General features: G+C 39.7%; 1 non-coding gene across 1 annotated transcript; it reads right to left on the reverse strand.

Annotated features, from left to right (window-relative positions):
- Window positions 1-773: 773 nt before the first annotated feature.
- Window positions 774-877, reverse strand: LOC130942538 (small nucleolar RNA R71). The gene has a single exon (XR_009071105.1). It is a non-coding gene; the product is annotated as a small nucleolar RNA R71 (small nucleolar RNA).
- Window positions 878-7,715: the final 6,838 nt, after the last annotated feature.

Here is a 7,715-nt window from a genome sequence, read left to right on the forward strand (position 1 = left end):
AGTTCATGTTACTTGATGAATTTTAGTTCCTGCACTCTGTTACTTGCTTACTTTCTTTATGCCTTTAATTTCAAGCAATTAACTCACTGACCCACTAACTATTTGAATTAATTCCTCAACCGCTCTAACCATACTCTTCCATTAACCAAGAGTATTTCAATTGTTTGTTGCCTGTGCTGTGTTCTTGTATGACAGGTAGGAGAAGAGGGACATCAACTCCTCCATATACCGAACCAGAGAGGACCCTTCATAGACTTAGAAGGGAAGCAAGAGGGAAGAGAGTACTGGGAGAAGAAGAATCTGAAGGAGAATCTGAGGACAATTTTGAGGAAGCTCTAGATCTCAACATGGATAGAGAAGTTCACAACCATGAGAGAGCTGATGGAAACAATGCCATTCCCGAGAGGAGGGTTCTTTGTTCATACATAAACCCAACCTCTGGGAATTGTGGTAGCAGCATTCAGAAACCACCTATTCAGGCCAACAATTTTGAACTCAAACCACAGCTAATATCACTGGTGGAGAATCATTGTTCATTTGGTGGGAGTGCTAATGAAGATCCAAACCAACATCTCACAAAATTCCTGAGAATTTGCGACACTGTGAAGTCCAATGGAGTCCAGGAAGATGCCTATAAACTGCTCTTGTTCCCATTTTCACTTAGGGACAAGGCAGCTAAGTGGCTGGAATCATTCCCAAGGGGGAGCCTAACAACCTGGGATGAGGTGGAAAGCAAGTTTCTGGCACGTTTCTACCCCCCACAAAAGGTCAATAGGCTTCGATCTGAGGTTCAGACTTTTAGACAATAAGATGGTGAAACTCTCTACGAGGCATGAGAGAGGTTCAAGAATTTGACAAGGAAATGCCCACCAGACATGTTCCATGACTGGGTGCAATTGCATATTTTCTATGATGGACTTTCTTATGAATCAAGGAAGGCTGTAGACCATTCATCAGGAGGTTCATTGAACAGGAAAAAGACTGTGGAAGAAGCCATTGAAGTGATTGAGACAGTGGCTGAGAATGAGTACTACTATGCTTCAGAGAGACACAACACTAAGGGAGTCATGGAGCTGAACCATGTTGATAAAATTCTAGCCCAAAACAAGGTGTTTGCCAAGCAACTAGCAGAGCTCACCAGGAAGTTAGAAACAAATCAAGTGGCTGCAATACACACACAAGATTAAGAGGAGGTAAGCACTGAAGGAGGTGATTGGGAAGAGGCCAACTATGTGGGAAATCAACAAAGGCAACCATATGATCCACATTCCAATACTTACAACCCAGGCTGGAAAAATCACCCAAACTTTGGGTGGGGAAACCAGCAAACCCAACCACAAAACCACAAACCTTACAACCCCAACCAACATAACAATTCCACATACCAAAACTCCAACCAAAAATCATACCAAGCCACACAAAATAATTACTCCCAACCACCATATCATGGCCAAAATAATCAACCTGCCCAACCTAATCCGAACCAACAATTTCAAGATCAATTAAACAGGATAGAAGGAATGCTTGCAAACATGGGTCAGGACATAAGTGAGTTGAAAAGCTTTAGGGATGATGTGAGATCTACCTTAAGGAACCATGGTGAAAAACTCAAGAGGATGGAGTCTCAAGTAGGAGAGCTATCTCAACAGGCCCCCAAGTCAACTGCAGTGTTCCCTAGTGACACAGAAAAGAATCCTAAAGGGGAACAAAAGGGAGTGAGATGGGAAGAATGCAAGGCCATCACCACATTGAAGGAAGTCTCAGAAGAAGAAGGAATCAGACCCTCAGAACAGGAGCCAGAAATCTTGAAGGAAGGTGTGGAAGAAGCTAAGCAGGAAAGTGAAACTGAGCAAGCCAAGGAACTGCAAAATAAAGGCATGCTAGAAACATACCAACCAAAAGCACCATTTCCTCAGAGGTTAGGAGGAGGTGAAAAAGGGAAAACATATTCAAGGTTTTTAGAGACATTCAAATCTCTCCATATCAATATTCCCTTTCTTGAGACTCTCCAGCAGATGCCTACACATATCAAATATTTGAAGGAATTGCTGAGCAAGAAAAGAGTTTTGAAGGGAGGACAAACTGTAACAATGAACAAAGAATGCAGTGCCCTCATCAAGAAGGACATAGTCTCTAAGAAAACAGACCCAGGAAGTTTTCATATCCCCTGCATCGTAGGGGAAACAAAAATTGACAGAGGATTCTGTGATCTAGGAGCTAGCATAAATGTGATGCCTCTGACTCTTATGAAGAGGCTACAACTGAATGAGGTGAGATACACTGATGTAATCATACAACTGGCTGACAAAACTCAGAAGCAAGCTGAAGGGGTAGTTGAGAATGTGCTAGTGAAAGTGGGAAATTATTTCTTCCCCACAGACTTTGTCATTTTGGACATGGAGGAAAGCTACCTACACCCTATCATTCTGGGAAGGCCATTTCTAGCCACTGCTAGAGCACTCATAGATGTAGAACAAGGAGAGCTAATTTTGAGAATACATGATGAACAGCTCATTTTCCATGTTTTCAAACCTGCATCTGAGCCTGAACCAGAACCTGAAAGGCCTAAGGATGACAGTAGCCATCTGTGTTTGGAGGAAAGCAATCCAGCAGCTGAAACTCTGAAACAGCCCTTAGAAGGCAAACAAGAATTGCAAGAGTTAGAGCCACAAGAATCAATAGAAACAGATCAGAAGGATCCTCATGGCATAAGGGTCAATGAAGAAATCCTCAAGAGAGAGGGAAGAATTGTAAAGAAATTGCCAAGAGGGTGGAGAAACAAGAAAATTCCCACTGAAGGTTTCTCTCCGGGAGATAAAGTGATATCAAGTCATTATCTGCCAATCCCACCTGGCCTCAAAACCATTCCTTCCCAGCTCCCTCAAGTGTTCACAATCAGGAAGGTTCTTTCTATGGAACATTTGGAAATCATGAAGGAATCAAATGGGGACGTTTTCATAGTGAGAGGAGAGGACATCAAGCACTACAATCCACCCTAACAAGGGACAACCGTCAAGCTAGTGACGTTAAAGAAGCGCTTGTTGGGAGGCAACCCAACCTGAGGTAATACTCCTTTGCTGTTTCTTTTATTTGTTTCAATAAAAAGGTGAAGTAGTTTCTGTGCATTGCAAAGAATTAAGTTTGGTGTTTCACACCAAACAATGAATTCGTGGATCAATAATTCAAAGGAGAATGTGTGACTCTAAGTTTGGTGTTCCACCATACAGATCAACTGAACACAACAACCTTTGAATTATATGAAAGGAACAACTATTCTAAGCAATCACAGAAATGCTTAAAATCCTTAGCAGCAACTTCATTCCAAGGAGAATTCAAGGATTCAAAGAACAGAGGAGTAAGTAGGAGACTAAGTTTGGTGTTCACACACCAACTTAAGACTCAGACACTTGCCCATACATAGTTGAGCTAACCACTCAAGTGCTTGAGAAGCAAGCAACTTCATCACTCTTTGTAGGAAAGGAAACAAGGATCTTAGAAAGAACATGAAGCAACAACTAGGAGAAGAAGGAGAAATCAAATTGTTTCCTGGCAACAAAGAGAAAACAAGAAATTTCACAAGGTGGTGTTGTTCCTTGACCATTCTTTAAAAGGCAAACAAAAGCATGCTTGTTCTGGTTTAAACTGTAATTGTTGAATCTTTCTGGAATGTGAAGTTTTTAGTATGAGTGTTGGTTTACTGCTTTGAATAAAGTGAATGCCTAGATGTTTGGATATAACTTCACCTTCTTAAACAAATGCTTGCCATGCTTGTTCTGTTTCCAAAAATAAAAGAAAAGTTTGAACAAAAGTAACTTGGCTCAATTAGTGACAAATCAAGTAGAATTAAGTGGTGGTATGCATGCTTGATTGTTTAGTCAAATCACTGGAAATTGAGTGTAGAATTATCATTTTTTTTTGTAGAAGTTTGAACACTGTCTATGGATCTTGATGAATAAATGTCTTTGGCCATGAAAAAGAAAGAAAAAGAAGAAGAAAAAGCCAGTGAAAAAGGGCAACCAAAAAGCAAAAAAATTGAGAAAATAAGCTAGGCACCAATGGTTTGAACTTCTAAGACAAATGCCTGTGGTGTTTATGTATTAAGGATATGCTTGGATGAATAGGTTCTGAGGAGTGTTTCAACACTTGGTAACTTGGGTTAACTAACCCGGGATTATCAACCAAAAGTCCATTATCAAGAGCAACCTAAATACAAAACATTTAGTCACACAAAGAGGTGCTGGGCACCAATGTCTCAAGAAGAAATGTGAACTAAAATGCCTGTAGTGGATATGTGTAGTGCACTGATAAGAAAAAGAAAATGCCAAAGGCTTGTGCAACACATGACACTGAGCAAAGAAGGAGCAAAGGAGCTCTAAGAAAAAGAAAAACAAAGAAGAGAAAAGTGCCAAGGACATAAGAATAACAAGAGGCCATAGCAGTGTTTGATGGATGCAATGAAAAAGTGATAATCTTACTTGATAAGAATGAAAAAGTGATGCTGCAACTTTCTGCATAAAACCCTTCTGATGAACTTCAAGTGCTTGCTAATATAGCCAATGTAATTGCTTTCTGTTTCATGCTTTCTTCTCAAACAACTCAGGACTTGCTTAGGGACAAGCAAGTATTAAGTTTGGTGTTGTGATGCCAAGGCATCTTAGGCTAGTTTCACTAGCATTTTTCTGTTAGTTTTAGTTGTTTTATGAATTTTCTTGAGCTTAAAGTAACCAAGAATGGTTAAATGAATAACAAAGCAATGAACCATCCAAACAAGTATAATTTTGATGCAAATTTCATGAGTTTTTAGTTATATTACTTGAATGTTATGAATGAAAGATTTCTCATGAAATTTTGCAAGACTTTGATGCAGTTGTTTGGATGATTTCAGGGAAGAAGAGGCTAGGCAAGGAAGCAACAAAATCAATAAAGGAAGCTTGAATATCACAAGTGGCGTTTAACCTCCAGTTTAACCTTAAACTGGAAGTTAAATGCCAGAATTGAAAACACCAGGGAGCATTCCCACGTTTAAGCTCCAGTTTAAGCTTAAACTGGAGCTTAAACGTGTTCGACTATTTTTTCTCCTCCAGGGTTGCTTTCTCATTTCCACGTTTAAGCTTCAGTTTAAGCTTAAACTGAAGCTTAAACGTGGTCGACCATTCTCCTCCAGGGTTGCGTTTTGCATTCCCACATTTAAGCTCCAGTTTAAGCTTAAACTGGAGCTTAAACGTGTTCGACCTTTGCCCTCCAGGATGGCTTCCCTCCATTTCCACGTTTAAGCTTCAGTTTAACCTTAAACTGACGCTTAAACGTGTTCGACTCAATTTTCCTCCAGGGGTTGCTTTCTTCATTTCCACGTTTAAGCTTCAGTTTAACCTTAAACTGAAGCTTAAACGTGTTCGACATTTCACACTCCAGGATTGCTTTCTTCCATTCCCACGTTTAAGCTTCAGTTTATCCTTAAACTGAAGCTTAAACGTGTTCGACAATTTTACCTCCTGGAAGTGTCTGGCGTTTAAGTTGAAGTTTAAGCTTAAACTTCAACTTAAACGCCACTATTTGAAAAGGTTTCTGGGCCAAAGATCTTGCAGTTTAAGTTAGCATTTGAGCACAAACATTAACTTAAACATACTCTGGTATGAAACCCAATTGAATATCATGGTTTATGGGATTGGGCCTGAAGAATTGATGAGTCTGGAATTTCAATTTGTTGAGTCATGTGTCATTACTTGATTATCACTAAGTTGGCTCAATGAATGTTGCAGAATTGGATCAGCAGCCTCATCAGGATTATGGATCATAAACCCAAAGCAAAAGGAAATCAAAGAAAGGCCTCAAAGCCCAAGAAACACAACAGAAGCTCAATTTAGAAAGTGTATAAATAGGATAGAATTTAAGTTAGAAAGGACTTTTTTTTACATTTTTAGAACTTTTGACACAGAGAACTTTGGATCATTCTTTGAATTCAGAGCTATGACTCACTAAACCCCTTTCATTGGGTTAGGGAGCTCTATTGTAATTCAATGAATCAATAATAGTTTTTATCTTCTTCTTCAATCTTTTCTCTTGAATTTTGTTAGAAAGCTTCTCGATCTAATTCCATTGGTTAGTTGTCTTGGGAAAGAAACTATCCATAATTGGAATCCTTCGGAACCTTGGGAAAGGAATGGAGGATTCATGCTAGAGAAGCTTTCTCACAGTGAATTGGATTGGGGTTTGGATGGATATTGTGACATGTAATCCTACCAAATTGTGGTTCATGAAACTGTGTGGTATAATCAGTGATCGAGCATCATCTCTTCTTATGAACATTTAAACCAAGGGATTGGGAATTTGTTTATTTTTAGAGAGAATTGGTGAGCCAAGAGATTGGGATCCAATCATATAAGATTGCCAAACAAAATCCAATGAATGCATTGGTTGAGGAAGGGATAAAAATGTTTTGATTCGGAGATCTCAATATCTCCTGACACCCAATGATTTCCCATTTCTGATCTACCACTTTCTCTTTACATTCTGTAATTAAATTCATGCAATCCCCCCGATCCCCTTTTAATTTGTGCAATTTAGCTTCTCGCTCTTTAATTCATGCAATTTAAGATTCCGCACTTTCAATTTCTTGCCATTTACGTTTCCCGCCAATTTTACATTCCGCAATTCTCATCTAAATCTTGATTCCGCTCAACTAGAACACACTTCTAATCCGAATTGCTCACTCAACCAATCCTTGTGGGATTCGACCTCACTCTATTGTGAGTTTTTACTTGACGATAACTGGTGCACTTGCCGGAAGGAATTTTTGCCGATCGTGCAATTTCCTAAAATCGTAGCTATCAAGTTTATAGCTGTATCAAGTTTATGGCGCCGTTGCCGGGGATTGGTTTTCGATTGACAATTCTCCAATTGGAAGTTAACTAGATTGAGCAATTTTTCTTGTTTTGTTAATTCAGTTCATGTTACTTGATGAATTTTAGTTCCTGCACTCTGTTACTTGCTTACTTTCTTTATGCCTTTAATTTCAAGCAATTAACTCACTGACCCACTAACTATTTGAATTAATTCCTCAACCGCTCTAACCATACTCTTCCATTAACCAAGAGTATTTCACTTGTTTGTTGCCTGTGCTGTGTTCTTGTATGACAGGTAGGAGAAGAGGGACATCAAGTCCTCCATATACCGAACCAGAGAGGACCCTTCATAGACTTAGAAGGGAAGCAAGAGGGAAGAGAGTACTGGGAGAAGAAGAATCTGAAGGAGAATCTGAGGACAATTTTGAGGAAGCTCTAGATCTCAACATGGATAGAGAAGTTCACAACCATGAGAGAGCTGATGGAAACAATGCCATTCCCGAGAGGAGGGTTCTTGGTTCATACATAAACCCAACCTCTGGGAATTGTGGTAGCAGCATTCAGAAACCACCTATTCAGGCCAACAATTTTGAACTCAAACCACAGCTAATATCACTGGTGGAGAATCATTGTTCATTTGGTGGGAGTGCTAATGAAGATCCAAACCAACATCTCACAAAATTCCTGAGAATTTGCGACACTGTGAAGTCCAATGGAGTCCAGGAAGATGCCTATAAACTGCTCTTGTTCCCATTTTCACTTAGGGACAAGGCAGCTAAGTGGCTGGAATCATTCCCAAGGGGGAGCCTAACAACCTAGGATGAGGTGGAAAGCAAGTTTCTGGCACGTTTCTACCCCCCACAAAAGGTCAAT

This window comes from Arachis stenosperma, chromosome 7 (genome assembly GCF_014773155.1).
Source record: "Arachis stenosperma cultivar V10309 chromosome 7, arast.V10309.gnm1.PFL2, whole genome shotgun sequence".
NCBI classification, from domain to species: domain Eukaryota; kingdom Viridiplantae; phylum Streptophyta; class Magnoliopsida; order Fabales; family Fabaceae; genus Arachis; species Arachis stenosperma.